This window comes from Delphinapterus leucas, chromosome 3 (assembly GCF_059928025.1).
Source record: "Delphinapterus leucas isolate spDelLeu-1000000601 "Yukka" chromosome 3, BTC_Dleu_Yukka2, whole genome shotgun sequence".
Lineage (NCBI taxonomy): Eukaryota > Metazoa > Chordata > Mammalia > Artiodactyla > Monodontidae > Delphinapterus > Delphinapterus leucas.
In genome coordinates, this window is record NC_143131.1 from 52,259,155 (window position 1) to 52,275,763 (window position 16,609).

Here is a 16,609-nt window from a genome sequence, read left to right on the forward strand (position 1 = left end):
TTTCAGTAAAACAGTAGATTTAAAAAAAACGGCATCCACGGACACAGAGATTACGAGGAAGTCTGTATTGGCTTAGTCTCTGAGTAGATGGTAGAGAAAAGTCTCATCTGAAAATTCTGTTTGTTCAGTTTTTATAAAAGGAAATTTTTTATGAAAAATTTCAAACATACACAAAAATAGAGGAATGGCATAATGAATCATCATGTATCCATCAACCAGCTTTAATAGTTATTATTATTCTTCCATTCTTGTTTCTTTTTCTGCATTATATATGATTTGTTTCTACATTATACAATTTTGCCTGTAAATACTCAAAATTAGAATATTTATCTCTAGCCTAAGGACCTTTAAAAAACATAGCAACAGTTTTATATATTATGTCCAACAAAATTAACAGTTCTTTAATATCATCTAATACCTAGTTCATGTATAATTTTCTCTGGTTGTCTCAAAAATATTTTTTTACAGTTGATTTGTTTGAATCAAGATTCAAACAAGGTCTACACATTGCATTTGTTAGACATCTTAAATCTCTTAAGTTTCTCCTCCCTCTTTTAAAATTAATTTATTTGTTGAAAAAACCAAGTTGTAGAATTAACTACCTTCTGTATTTGGCTAGTTGTAGCCTCACAGTGTCATTTCAACATTCCTCTATTCATGTAGTAAATAAAGTGGTTCTTAGATTTAGAGGTTTGATTCAGTTCAGGTTATTATTATTTTAAGAATACTTTAGAGATGGTGCTCAGTATTTTCAGCTGCATTACATCAGGAGGCACAAGATGTTTGGTTGTTGTTATAACGTGAATTGTATCCCCCCAAATTCATATACTGAAGAGCTAATTCCCAGTAGGTACCTCAGGCTGTGACTGTATTTGGAGATAAGGCCTTTAAAGAGTGATTATGTTGGAATGAGGCTGTTTGGGTGGACTCAATCCAATCTGACTAGTGTCTTTATAAGTAGGGGAAATTTGGACTTGCAAAGAGACACCAGGGTATGTGCCTACAGAAGAAAGATCATGTGAGGACACATGAGAAGGCAGCCATCTAACATCCAAGGAGAGAGGCTCAGAAGAAACCAACCCTGATGGCCCCTTGATCTTAGACTTCTAGTCTCCAGACTGTGGAAAAAAAAAAGTCTGTTGTTAAAGCCATCCAGTCGGTTGTATTTTGTTATGGTAATCCTAGCAAACCAGTACAGTTGTCCTGTTTTCGAGTGATGTTAAGATTGATCTTTGAGTTCAGGTGGTAACAGCCTTACACATATATTATAAAATGCTCCATCATCCTTTTTTCCAAATGTTTTTAGTATCCATTGATTTCTTTCCCTTAAATCCATCATTTCATTAGGGGTTGTAAATGGTGATTATATTAATCATCCTACATTTATTAGCATGATACCTTTAAACTGAAGAATTTTTCCTCACCAACTACTTGTTCACCCCGAAATAGTCTGTAGATTCTTTTCCTATATTTATTCATTTTCAATTCTGACATCCTCCAAATCACCTGAGAATCCTTAACTTCAGATTTTAGTACTTGGATTTATATTGAATACTAACAGGGTGAGCCAAGGAGCCCCAAACTGAGAAACTTACCTAAAAGCTATTCCTCTGCTAGTGATGTTCCTCAAGCATCTGGCAGATACAGTGTGAAACTGTTCTTCCTGGAGGGGCAGGTCCTCAAACAAGGTCCCATAGTTGTCTCATGGTAAAGATGAATTCATACTCCAAAATTACAAAACTCAGGGGGAAATGAGTGGAAGTTAATAGACATAACTGAGAGGAAGTTTAGATCCCCAGAAAATTTATGTGAGCCCGGGGCTCAGGATTTTGTTCTCTTCTCTATCCATACTTACAACCTTATAGATCTCATCCATTTTCATGGCTTTAGAGAACCTGCCCACATTTAAAGCTCCTGCTCAGACACCCTTCAGAACTCCAGATTCTTGAATCCAGCTTACACTTAACAGTTCTTTATGAAAGTTGAATAGACATTTCAAACTTAATACATCCAAAACTGAACTCCTGATCTGCCCTTTCTGTTCCACCTGCATCTGTCCCCGTATCAGTCGATGGCAGTTCCATCCTTACAGTTGCTCATGCCAAAAGATTTGGAGCCATCCTTGATTCCTCTTTCTCTTAGACCCCATATTCAGTCTGTCTGGAAATCCTGTTTGTTCTACCTTCAGTGTATATCCAGAATTTGACCATTATTTACCACTACCACTGCTATCACCCCAATCTGGGCCTTATCTTTTGGCTGGATTACTGTAACAACATTTTTCCATTATAATGGAGTTTATCTAGTAGGAGAGTTAAATTGATAGTTTCATAACCATATTTCCGCTTTATACTCAGAATCTTATTTAAAACTAAATCTAGTAAGCCATTTAAAAAGTGCTACTTTAAACTACTATACATAAAATAGATAAACAACAAGGTCCTACTGTATCCCACAGGGAACTATATTCACTATCCTGTAATAAACCATAATGTAAATGAAAAAAATACCAGAAACTAAGTGGCTTAAAAAAAAAGTGCTACTTTATCCAATTTTTCTTTTCTAACCTTAAGTAATTATGAGTAAGTAAGAGTTTAGTAGTGCAGGGGCATAATCTTTTGGAAGCACCTTGTATATTAGGACAAGCTATTGATTCATCTAGAATCATATGAAAATGTTAATTATATTTTAGTCTTTAAATTGGACTTTTTCCCCATGTAATGCAGTATAATGAAATTAGTCATAGAATTGGCTCATAGGTGAATTTATGTGAAATGAAGAATGTGGGTTATATGTGATCTGTTAGAATTTCCTTTCAGTGCCCAGAGTGAGAAAATTAGTTGCCTCCAATTCATATCAACAACATATATAGGCGTGTAAAAAGCATCATGTGGTATTATAAAGGACTATGAAGATTTGAGATACTGCTTATGCCCTTTCTTTGGGTACTTACAACTTAGAGGAAGAAACAAACGTACACATTAGTATAATACCTGGTGGTGTAGTGACGTGAGTACTAGACAGAGGCTTAGGTAACAGGTGAACTATTCAAAGATAAAGGCTGTTCAGGAAGGACAGAAGCAAACAATGAAAGTGCCAAGAGCTTTAAACCCTTTTGTGGGGAAGATGATGGGATAAATAAGTAAAATAAACAAGCCCAAGTTTCTTAGCTTCCAGGTCAGTGCTTTATCTGCTAGGAGATACCTACTACTTTTTTGTCTCCATTATCTAGCAATCTTTTGCGGTAACCTAGTATAGCTGCCTCTGTATCCAGCAAAAAGCATCTCTGTGTAACTACACCTTTGCCCAGGAGAAAAAAGGGTTTTGAAGCCAGTGTGCTTATTTTTGTTACCAATTTCTCGTTTGAATCCTTTTTTGATTATTGATACTTGACCCATCAAAAAGAATATAGCCATCCAATAAAAGCATGGTGAGTTCCACAACTTACTTATTATCAGCTTTCAGTTAAGACCATGCTTCATATCATATTAATATATTTTACGTAAAGTAAATATGTTTTAGCTCTTATTTTCCATTCTAAGAAATCAGCCTGAGAAGCACCTGGGGAAACAAGGCTGCAATTGACCTCAGGATCAATTCTTTAATTAGATACTTTCCTCTGAGAACCCTGACAATTTTGCCTACTCTCTCTCTCTCTCTCTCTCTCTCCCAACTGGCTTAGAACCCCTCTTACCCTCTCATATGCGTTCACAGCACATGTTTTATTTTTATTTTTTTTGTGTGTGTTCCCTGACAAAACAGTAGGTTCTCAGCAAATATTCACTGAATGAGTGAATATTTGTAGCCTCAAAATACAAGTTAAAATTAATTTTTAAAAATCACCTGGTTTTATTTTCTTCATGCTACTGCCTCTTCTTGGTCAGTCAGAAATATTTTTGGCAGTTTTTAAAAAATATGTTCAGATGTATCCTAGTCTGCTCAAAAATCTCCAAATATGACTATACCTATTGCTCGGAACAAAACTTTGTAGACTCATCATATGGTGATTTCTAAGATTTACATATGAGAACAAATAGACACACACCATTTTGAAAGTATATTTTAGCTTTCCTCATAACTCTATTAATTCTGTATGTAATTTCTACCTTTTCATATATTTTCTTCCTAAGGAAGTACCATGTGAGAAATAAGTGAATATTTGGGTGCTACATACTATTACTTTCATCCATTTTTAGAGTGCATTCCTTCTTTTACCAGAGTGGCAGCAGTTTAAATGAGCAAAATTAATCAAAATACAGAATTTACAAAGTATCTACATTTCTTCAATGATATTTTTACAATTCTTAAAGGTGTCACTTGGATTCAAAGACTGCAGTGAGCATTCAAGACTGAGTGTCTGAGGTATGTTTGTGAGAAAGAAGAGGGGAGAGGAGAAATTTAAAAGAATAAAGAGATGGTATTCAACTTCAAGTGTAGTGTGTAGTTTAAGAAGCTATGTGAGAGTGTAAAAGAACTTGGTAGCTACTACAGCATCAAATTTATATTACCTTTTCTCCTTAAGGTGGAATATGCATTGTATTATGCCTAAGAGTTCAGCAAGCCCAGGGGAGGTAGAAGGGAAGAAAAGGGAGGGTGGGTAGAGGTGACCAGACGGTGATAAGGTAGTTTGAACTACTGAATAATTCTTTGTCAACAAAAGTTGGGTGCTTTCCAAGAAAAATGTCTCTCAACGTGAACACTAAAGTGTATGCAGAACCATTTAAACAGTTAAAGTTGTTGAAGTTGACTTTATCATGTTCAACCCTGAAGTATGTAAACCAACAGTTATTGAAGAAAATTGAGGTGTCTCTCTGTAATTTGTGATTTAGACAGTTGTAGAGTTAATAAATTGGAGGCTTCAATTCCCATTTTAGTCACTGAAGCTATCAAGTCTAGAATTATAGAATTGACAGTTTAGAAATCACCTGATCCAGTCTCCTATTTGTACCTGTAAAGTATCTGATACCCTTGACAAAGATTGAAAGCTAATGTAAGAGGGATCCTGAATTACAAGCCAGCTTTCACTAAATAATACATGTTCTAAAAATATCTATTGAACCACGTAAGGCATATAAATTCCACAGGACTCGAGTTATATCTGTAAAACCCTGTTTTAATTTCTGCCTAATGTAAGATTAATTTTCGGGTCCTGATGTGTTCTTAAACAGTTTACAAACAAGTGTAGTGACTGCTGCTTTGAAAACTCAGTTATTTATATTTTTGCAATTTTTCACAGACCATTGATTGCAGTGTTATTAATGCTTCTTTTCTGTATCTGCTTGGAGTTGAGCACATTTTATTCCAGTTCTTCTGTGTTCACAACACACATCAAGAAGATTCAACATCAGCAGGCGGAGCTGACATGGTATCAATTTTACAAAATAACCAATATCTGTGCAGCTTATTCCCAACAGAGTTATTACATATGATGTTCTGTTTATGTGAACAATCATTGGTTTCAAAGCCCACTTCTGCAAAACATTTGTGGATGACTTCTGAGGTTACTGTGTCCTACATAACAATAAGATTTCTTTTACACTGGGAACATTTCTTTATATTACAAAAGAAATACTGCTTCTTATTTCATGGAGACATAATCTACCAAGCACTTCCAGTTTACAACCTTTAGGTGACAAATTGTGTCTCAGTCTCATGGCTACAAATGCAACGTGGTGCTTTTAAGCAAAGAAAAGTATATACACATCTTTAGTATAAGGCCCCAGGGGGTATGGGCAGGATTTCTCAATCAGTAATAGAATATTCCTTTTCTGCAAGTAATTTTCTCTCTGATTTTAATAGTCATTCTCTCCAAAATCCTGCCAGACATCAGTGTATTTTTGTTAACGTTATATATACAGGAAAGGTGTGTATATAAAGAAAATACTCAAATTTCCTCAAATAGTTCTGACTTTTTACTATTATTATCATTGCAACAGACTAAGACTGACAGTCTGTATTTTCTCCATGGCATCATTCCTTTGTAAGAGCTCATGTCTAGTTTGTTTGCACATTAAAGAGGAATCCCATCTAATCAGCAGTGAATGTGCTCCCATTGACATATGTATCCATAGACCTCCTACTTTCAAACCAGTCTTCAGCAGACATAAGAGATATAGATGCTTCATTATTTAGGTGTAGTAACGTGGTATTGAGAGTCACGGTTGACAGCAGCCTTTATCTGTAGTGCATTTTCATTAGCTTTTCCTTAAAAACAAACAAACCTAAAATTTAGAAATATTATTTGCCTTGAAATGGTCCAAATTGGCTAATTCAGTTTAGTGTTTTATTTTCTAACTTGGTATGCATTGCTCCTTCCACACTTTTATCAGTTTTACCTCTGTTGGCTTTTTGTTTATACCTTGTTCCAATTTTTAAGAAATATATAGGTAATTGTTAAGGGAGCTCCAGATTCTTTGGCCATTTCACCTTTGATTTTTCTTTCTTGTTCACTAGCATGATTTTTACCTTTTGAGAAATTTTGAACTCAGTATTTTTCACAGGATTTTATTCTATGAATTCTATAAAAGGAAAGACATACAATAAAACATGGGCTTTCTAATAATGTCAAAATTGAGAAGACTGGCTTGGGTTTTATAGGTACTGTTCTAGACTGAATTGTCTGCAGATATGTTTTATCCTTCAAGAAAAGGGAAAAATAACCCTGAAGATAATTCAGAGATCAGCAGGACTGCCACTGCCTGCATAGGCCCGGAGCACACAGGTCCAGAGGGTAAAGTTGTCTCCTCCTGAGTTTCAAAGTGGAGTCACCCTCTCAGTTTCAGCAGACCATGTCCCTCTACATGGCCTCAAGGGCAAAGCTGCCTCCCATGGCCAAGGGCTTGAGGCCACCCATTCCAGTGGGCAGAAGACAAAGGCACCACCATAGTGGGCCCCAGCAGGCAAAGCATTGAACCAAAGAGAATTATTGTTGAGCCTTAAGTCTAATGTAGTTTGCCTGCCTAGGTTTTGGACTTGCTTGGGACCTGTCACCCCTTCCTTTCTTTTTTCTGATTTCTCCCTTTTAGAATGGGAATGTCTATCCCATGCCTGTCCGACCATTTTATTTTGGAAGTACATAATTTTTCTGTTTTCACAGGTTCACAGCTTAGAGGAATTTTGCCTCAGGATGAATCATACCTCAAGTCTCAGCCACACTTGATTTAGATGATACTTTGGACTTGGAGTAGATTCTGGAATGGGTTAAGACTTTTGAGACTGTTAGGATAGGGTGAATATATTTTGCATGTGAGAAGGACATTAATTTGGGGGACAAGAGGGAGGAATGTTATAGACTGAATTGTCTCCCTCCCAAATCCATATATTGAAGTCCTTACCCCCAATATGATGGTATTTGGAGATAGGGCCTTTAAGGTTAAATGAGCTCATAAGGGCGGGGCCCTAATCTAGTGGGACTGTTGTCCTTATAAGAAGAGGAAGAGACAGCAGAAGTGCACATGCACAGAGGAAAGGCCATGTGAGGACATAGCAAGAAGGTGGCTGTCTGCAAGCTAGAAAGAAAGCCATTACTAGAACCCAAAATTTCTGTCACCCTGATCTCAGAACTGATAAATTTCTATTGTTTAAGCTACCCTGTCTGTGGTATTGTGTTATGGCAGCCCAAGTAAACTAATACAGGTATCATACTGACAAGGTAGAAGTTTTTCTTACATTTGGAAAACCAATGTTAATGTCAGATTTCAAAGGAAAAACTATTTTCAATCATTTAAATAAACAAGACAAAAGTGTACTTTCCCATTTGTTGATGAATATTAATAACTTTGAGTAGATAATGCTATTATATGTCAAAATAATTATATTTTTTAATTAAGACACTTTTAGAGCAGTTTTAGCTTTACAAGAATATTGCACAGAAAGTATAGAAAGCTCTCATATACTCCCTCTCCCCTGTACAGTTTTTTCTATTATTAACCTCTTGTGTTAGTGTGATACACTTTTTACAGTTGATGATTGAATGTTGATGTATTATTTTTAACTAAAGTCCATAGTTTACATTAGGGTTCACTCTGTGTATAGTTCTATAGGTTTTAACAAATGTATAATGTCATGTACCCACCACTATATTATAGTTCTACAGCCTAAAATTCTCCTATGTTTTACCTATTCATTCTTCCCTCTCTCTGCCCAAATAATTAGATATTGATATGTAAAGATGATAAAACTGCTGGAAAACACTAGCTTAAAATTTTCTTCCTTTACTGTTACGGTAGAAAAGTTAGAATACTTCACATTCAAATTCTTTGCATGAAATACAAAAATACAAAAGTGTTGTCCCTATGTGAGAGATCTTTACATTGGATTTTTGTATCTTGACCCATTTCCAATTGTGTAGGATTTGGATTCCAAACTCTTCTTTAGCATTTAACCAATTCTTTGGTCATGAAAGGAGCTGGGACTGTTTATCCACATATAAGCTGATCTTTGACATGCCACTTTTATAATGAGAGCGCAGCAGGGACACATTCCTACATCTTCCCCATTCTCCATTTTCCCCTTGGTGGTGGATAAGTAATCCCCCTATAAACAGAGGTAGGAAAATACATCTCTGATTCCTTCTGTCGATGGAATTCCTCGACTTCCATGTATCATAAACAGTTACAGTGTAACCAGGACCAGATGATGAAAATTGTTACTGTAGACATTGCTCTATGTTGAGAATTCTTTATGCACTCTTCTCAAACAGAGGCAATCATGGGGTTATATTGATGAAATAAGATACATATGGAAAAATAAACATATCACAAGCATACAGCTTGATGAATTTTCACAAAGTGAGCACACCTATATAATGAGTGTCCAGACTGAGAAACTAATAGTACGTTAGAAATGAGCAATGTAGTTCTAAGAAGGTGGAAACATCTGCAGCCCAAAAAAGAAAAATGGTGTCATAGGCACTTAATTTCTTTTTCACTTACTAAATCTTCCCAATCCTTATACCTCTTATTTACTTTTCTCTGTTGTGTTCTAAAGCGGAATAATATGAAAAACAGCATCATTGTCTCTGTTTTCTTCCTAATTTTCATGGAATGCTTTTAAAATTTTACCATCAGGTATTATAATTGCTAAGGTTTTCAGTAAGCCCTTTCTTTATCAGGTTAATGAAATTTCCTTCTGTTTCTAGGATGCTAAGTATTGCTGTCTTTTTATCATGACTAAATGTTGAACTTTACCAAAAGTTTTATTTTGCATCTTTTGAGGTGGTCCTGTGTTTTTTTCTTTTAATCTTACAGTTTGTAAAATATATTGAATAGGCCTTTTTTTTTTCATTTTGAATCATCCTTGAATTCCTGAAAATAATCTTGTTCGGCTAAAATGTATTATTCTTTTACATCACTGATGGATTCCATGACTAATATTTTATTTAGGATTTTATCATCTGTGTTCATAAATAGATTAGTATGTAATTTTCTTATACTCTCTTTGTGTAGTTTTATATCTCCTTGTCTAGTTAGTGTGTCAAGGTTATGTTTTATTTGCAGAGCTCATCTTCCTTTTATATTTTCTGGCCACCACAATAATATAAATTACAAAGATTATCCATTTCTTAAAGAATTGGTAAAATTTGCCAGTTAGATCATTTTTGCCTGGACCACCCCCCTATTTTTTATGAGTTTTAGAGAAGATATTTGAGGTCTATTTCAATTTTTAAAGTTTTCTTGGTTTATTCTTATTTTCTAATTTTAGATAAATTTTAGTAATTTATATTGTGTCCACTTCATCTCAAGTTTAAATCCATGAATAAAAAGAAGGTGAGCAAACCTTGGAGACCCAGGAGTGTAGAATTTGATCTGTGCCAAATGCTGACTTTTACCATAAAAAAGTTGTAAGTAGCAAAAGACAGATGAAGGAATGAAACGTCTTTGTATAGATTATAATTCCAGTAGTTGACTTTATAGAAAATTTCATAAATTGTTATAAATTTTGTTATAAATATATTTCTCCATGGGGACCCACCTATCCTTCTTAGATATTTTAAAGGATATTGGTGGAAAATAAGATTTTCATAGGCAACATTTTTGGGACAGCTGTTTTGCTGAACTGAAATAGCAATTCTCAAAATGTGGGCCACACCCCCTGGTGGACCACAGAGAATCAGGTCAAACTATTCTTGGTAATACTAAGATGTGATTTGCCTTTTCTACTCTGTTAACATTTTCATTAATCATGGAAAAGCAATAGAGAGTAAAACTTCTGGTCCTTTAGCAGAATCAAGGCAGTGGTGACAAACAGTATTAGTAGCCATTTTATTCTTCACTGCCATACACATGCAGTTAAAAAAAAAACCTGGGCTTCCCTGGTGACACAGTGGTTAAGAATCTGCCTGCCAATGCAGGGGCCACGGGTTCAAGCCCTGGTCCGGGAAGATCCCACATGCCACAGAGCAACTAAGCCCATGTGCCACAACTACTGAGCCTGCTCTCTAGAGCCCGCAAGCCTAGAGCCTGTGCTCCACAACAAGAGAAGCCACTGCAATGAGAAGCCCGCACGCCACAACCAAGGGTAGCCCTCGCCGCAACTAGAGAAAGCCCGCACACAGCAACGAAGACCCAACACAGCCAAAAATAAATAAATATAAATTTATTTAAAAAAACCTGTTTATTGAAGCAGTAAATAGTATTGATTTTATTAAATCTTTACTCTTCAATACATATTTTTAATATTCCATGTGAAAAAAAATGGGAAGAATGCATAAAGCACTTCTGTAGTACACTGAATGCTGATGGTGGGTAGTCTTGAAGAAAAGCCCTTGTTCAGTTGTTTTAGTTGAGAGCTGAACTATCCACCTTTCCACAGCACACCATTTTTACTTGAATGACAAACTATGGTTATTCAGACATGGATATTTGGTGGTATTTGTTGCAAGTGATAAAATTTGAATTTTAAACAAAAATTAGCACTTTGAAAAACTTGTATCCACTGCTATGAGCTTAACTACTGCCCGATAATTAAAGACGTTTTGGCTGAGATTGGTGGTAATGTTAACAAATGTGACTTTTTTGATATTTTGTAATGAAATAGGTCAGTATTTGAGAGATATGCATAACTCAGCCAAGCGTTACTTTACATATAACAGCTGTGTTAAGGAAATACTAGAAAGTGACAGGAATATCAGGATAAGTAGTGAAGTATGGCAAGAGGAAATCTATGAGCAGGCAATATGGAGAAAATCAAGCAGATATTAGCAGCTAGCTTGGTCCGAGAGACCAAGCTTTGGCAGGAGCCAAGAAAGTTACCATAACAAAGACTGTGACATAGGTGGGAAGAACTAGGGCCCAAGGAAGCACCCCCTTTTAGAAAAACGCACGTATCTGATGAGAACTGGAGTAAGAGATGAGGAACAGGATTTGGAAGAAAAGCAGAAGACTACCTGAATTTCTTAGACCTTATCAGTCTGTAAGTTGCACCACAGTCATATGAACAGTAATACCAGAATTTTATAGTTTGTTATTTGCATTTGTTGGCTCAGAACCCAGCACTCTCTGCAGAGTCCTTCCAAGTATTTCTGAGCATTGTGAGACATTCATATGTGTTCAGCAGTAAGTTCATTTTCATGTTGTTTTACTGTTTCCCAAGGTCACTCCTCTGTTTGCTTTGATAGTTCTCTAGATGCTGCCCCCAGGTCCTCAGAGTGTTAAAGCCATTTGGTGTATCTGCTCAAAATTGTTTAGACCCCAACAAAAAAAAGGATTTTCAGTTGTTTACTTATACAGCTTCTTCTTTTCTAGAACCCATACTAGTGTCTAGGGAGCTGGAGTTAAGGATGGATTTGAGTTAGCGTCCGACAACCAGGCTGTATTCAAATCAGTTCAAAGACTACCATTTTGTTAATAGGTTCATTTACCACGTTTGACGTCTTCTTTTAGCATAAATTCTCTGAAAGAAGCCACCTAAGATGTCCTATAAATATGTCACTGTAGTGTAGTCTCCAGTTCTTCTTTCAAGTTCAGATATGTATAAACACAGCTCTGTTTCTTCCCTTGGGCTCCTCACATCCCTTGCTAAAGGACTTCTATTTGCTTTACCCCACTGGTTAGGCAGGCATACTTAATAATTGGTATGGGAAAAAGAATTTTTGTAAGTTGAGCTGCCAGATCTCGTTGATTTGATTTCAGCGAACACTTGTTGACTGTCATTTTGGTGCCAGGTACAATATTTGATTGTAAAAATGCAGGTTTTAATAGAACATGGTGCTTTTTAGGACCTCACCATTAAATTAATAGGACACATGCACACATATAAGTGTAATGCAACTTGACTAGTGCTACTGTAGAGGTACATGCAAAGTTCCATGGGAACACAGAAGAGGGAGGAAGTGTAGCTTTCTGGGGAGCATCTGTAAAAGAAAATTTTGAGCTCGGCCTTAAAGGATGAAAAGTATTTCTTAAATAAGTCAAAGGAAAAGGAAGTGATATTACAGGAAGAGAGAACAGCAAATTTGAAAGTGGGAAAACAGAAAAAGGTATTTTTAGGGAAATGCACAAAGATCTGCATAGTATTGGTGTGGAGTGTTCATGGAGGGGACACCAAGACTTGAGAGCTAGTTAGGAGCTGGATTTTAAAAGTGTATAGGGCCTTTTTGATTTTTAAAGGGGAAAGACTAAATGATCTTTTTATTCTCTTTGTAGAAGACATTGCAAAGTTGTCATATGAAGAGGCAATCAAAACATGCAGCTAAAAATATAGTGAAAAAATATAGAGGATTATACAAGTATGTCAATACAGTTAATTGGTAAAAAATATTATGACTTTTTAAAATATTGAGTTTTTAATGTATGCGGTAAAAGGTTTTTTTTAACTTTTTACTTTGAAATAGTTGTAGATTCAGTTGTGAATTGTGAATTACAGATTCATGGAGCAATCCTGTATACCCTTCAAACAATCTACTTTATTCAGATTTCACCAGTTACATGTACTCATGTGTGTGTGTATTTAGTTATATGCGATTTTATCACATGTGTAGGTTTATGTGAGCAACACCACAATCAGATACAGAACAGTTCCATTGCAAGAATCCCTTGTGCTACCTAAAGGACCTTTTTTGACATCTTAAAAAGCTTAGACTGTATGTTTTTTTTAATTAAAGTATAGTTGATTTACAATGTTATATTAGTTTCAGGTGTACAACATAGTGATTCAGTATTTTTACAGATTATACTTTATTTAAAGTTATTACAAAATAATGGCCATATTTCCCTGTGCTGTACAACATATCCCTTGTTGCTTATCTATTTTATACATAGTGGTTCATAGCTCTTAATCCCATACCCCTATCTTGCCCCTCTCCTTTTCCCTCTCCACACTGTAACCACTAGTTTGTTCTCTATACCTGTGGGTCTGTTTCTATTTTATTATATACATTTATCTGTTTTATTTTTTAGATTCTGCATATAAGTGGTAGCATATTTGTCTTTCTCTGTCTGACCTATTCCACTAAGCTTAATACTCTCCGGGTTTATCCATGTTGTTGCAAATGGAGCTTAGATTGTATTCTGTCCCTCAGAGTGTGATCTTCAGATCACCTGTTACAGAATCATCTAGTTGCTTGTTAAATATGCAGAATCCCACCCTAGGAACATTGAATTAGAATTCCTGGGACTGTGGCCCTGTGACATACGTTTAAATAAACTCCCCAGGTGCTTCTTATACCATACCTATGAGGACATGAATGTGAGCTGACCTCTGAATGATGAGAATAGAGCCAACCATACAGAGACCTGGGGCGAGGAGGTCTAGACAGGTGCTGTCCAGATATGTAATTTAAAAATTTACAGTAGCCACATTCAAAAAGTAAAAGGAAACGTGAAATTAATTTTTACAATTATATTTTATTTAACTCAGATATATTAAAAATTTGATTTCAACATGAAATAAATATGAAAACTATTAAGATATTTAACATTCTTTTTTTCTACACAATATTCAAAATTCAGTGTATATTTTACCCTTACTGTGCATCTCAGTTTAGATTAGCCACATTTCGAGCGCTTAATAACACATCTAACAAGTGGCTACCGTACAGGGTAGACAGAGCGAACAGCCACTACAAAGGCCCTAAAGGAGATTCATGTAGAGATAGCATTTGACATTCAGAATTTGAAAATATCGGTCTTAGAGCTTTGGAATAAGATCAAACTAGATGTATAGATTTAAAAATCATTGCCATAAAAGAGTTGTCACACAGAGTATAATTCTCAGTGAAAACTTATTAGAATCACCAATAGGGATTTTTCTAACTACATGCTTGCACTCCAAGAGGGCGTGGAACCACCCTGAGGGGAGGGGAGAAGTGGGGAGGTGTGTATGGATCTCAGGGAAGGGGAGAACATAGGCGGATATGGAATTTCTCCTTTGTTGATTCCGATGTTATCCCTCCCTGCAATCCCCATTCCTGGTTGAGAACCATTGGTGTTTAAAAGGGAGATGAGGATAGAAGATGTTAGGAAGACTACTGAGAGATGAAAGGAGTGCTAATGAAGCTAAGGAGGGTAGCATCAACAATGATGAAAGCAGGGGGAGGTCAGGACACTTGCAAATTAAGATATTATTGATGATCATTGAGGACAAAGCTTAAGTAGAGTGGCAACTGGGCTAAGGATGGGTTCTGAAGATGTCAGTGGAGACTGAACTGCTGCCTAGCACCTGAAGGTCAGACAGAGCTAGATAGGTTGCAAGAGGGGCATACTGTGCTCTTTCAGGTAGAATTCTTCAAATCCTTCCTTTAAATTTGGTTCAAGTCCATCTATGTTCCGTCTCTTGTCCCTTCGGCTGTTACATCTTAGTTAATTGTTTGTGTATTAACACAGCCTGTCCTCACCCTGACCACAGTATAGAATCACCTGGGGAGCTTTTTAATAAAAAGTACCCATTCCTAACTCCCTCCCCATTTCAGAATAAGTCAAAATTTCTAAGAGTGGGGCCTGGCCTAGGCATCACTATTTTGTAAAGCTTCTCAAGTTATTCTAATGAGCTAGGGTAGAAAACTGTTGATCTGTAGCATAGTGAGGTCTGTGACAGAAAATAAGTTTTACTCATCTTTGTGCCCCCAGAGTTTGACTCATTGTGGGGCATATGGTTAGCTCTCAGTAAATGTTTGTTGAATAAATGAAATATTAAAGATCTAACAAATGAGGGAATGTGGCCAGGGAGCTAGGTAGGCCCTTGTGGACAGCTTAATAAATTAACATTTCTTTTCTTTGTAATGAGTAGTTACCAGGCAGGTTATTAAATACACTGCACCTATTTTGGAATCCTTATTAGTATGAAACTGTTTTCCCAAATTGGTCTGAATCACAATACTGACATAAAATCTCAAGTATAAAAATAGACTAAAAAAATGGTAGGGTTATTATCTAAGTCTTTGCACATAGCACAAGATGTAGTATAGTTAACTGTTCCACTGAATACAATATACAAGAGAAATTAATGCATTTAGGATACAGGATTTTTCCCATTAATTTGAAGTAATTTTTTTTTTATTGGAGTACAGTTGCTTTACAATGTTGTATTAGTTTCTACTGTACAGCAAAGCGAGTCAGCTATACGTATACATATATCCCCTCCTTTTTGGATTTCCTTCCCATTTAGGTCATCGCAGAGCATTGAGTAGAGTTCCCTGTGCTATACAGTAGGTTCTCATTAGTTATCTATTTTATACATAGTATCAATAGTGTATATATGTCAATCCCCATCTCCCAATTCATCCCACCCCCCTTTACCCCTTGGTGTTCATACGTTTGTTCTCTACATCTGTGTCTGTATTTCTGCTTTGCAAATAAGATCACCTATACCATTTTTTTAGATTCCACATATATGCGTTAGTAAATGATATTTGTTTTTCTCTTTATGACTTACTTCACTCTGTATGACAGTCTCTAGGTCCATCCACGTCTATACAAATGACCAGATTTCGTTTCTTTTAATGGCTGAGTAATATTCCATTGTGCATATGTACACATCTTCCTTATCCATTCCTCTGTTGATGGACATTTAGCTTGCTTCCATGTCCTGCCTATTGTGAATAGTACTGCAGTGAACATTGGGGTGCATATGTCTTTTTGAATTATGGTCTTCTCTGGGTATATGACCAGTAGGAGGATTGCTGGGTCATATGGTAGTTCTATTTTTAGTTTCTTAAGGAACTTCCATACTGTTCTCCATAGTGGTTGTATCAATTTACATTCCCACCAACAGTGCAAGAGGGTTCCCTTTTCTCCAGAATGATGGCCATTCTGACCCGTGTGAAGTAATTACTTCTAATTTTCACAGAATTAACTACAACTCAGTAAATCCTGTTATATTTAAAATTTAAAGCTGTGGCTATTCAAAACATCCTATTTGTAAGAATATTTATAGTTCTTTGTTATGAGTTTTAAATACTGGAGTAACTTATTTAACTGTTCTTACCTTTTACCACTCTTAGTGAGAACAGATGGAAAGAAATAGACAAAATGTTCTGCAAAAATAAAAGAAGCTGGTAGTCACTAATATAATGCATCATTATCAGAATTAATCCTGGATATAGTTTATAGAGCACCCCTAGCCTAAGACTAGTAGGTACCTCAATAAATGATAATTCTCTTCCTTCTGGTCC

The 16,609-nt window shown here is 35.9% G+C and overlaps 1 protein-coding gene across 7 annotated transcripts in view; it reads left to right on the forward strand.

Annotated features, from left to right (window-relative positions):
• The window catches only part of RNF180 (ring finger protein 180), a 298,759-nt gene that overhangs the window by 12,249 nt on the left and 269,901 nt on the right, over positions 1–16,609 (forward strand). The window lies entirely within an intron of this gene.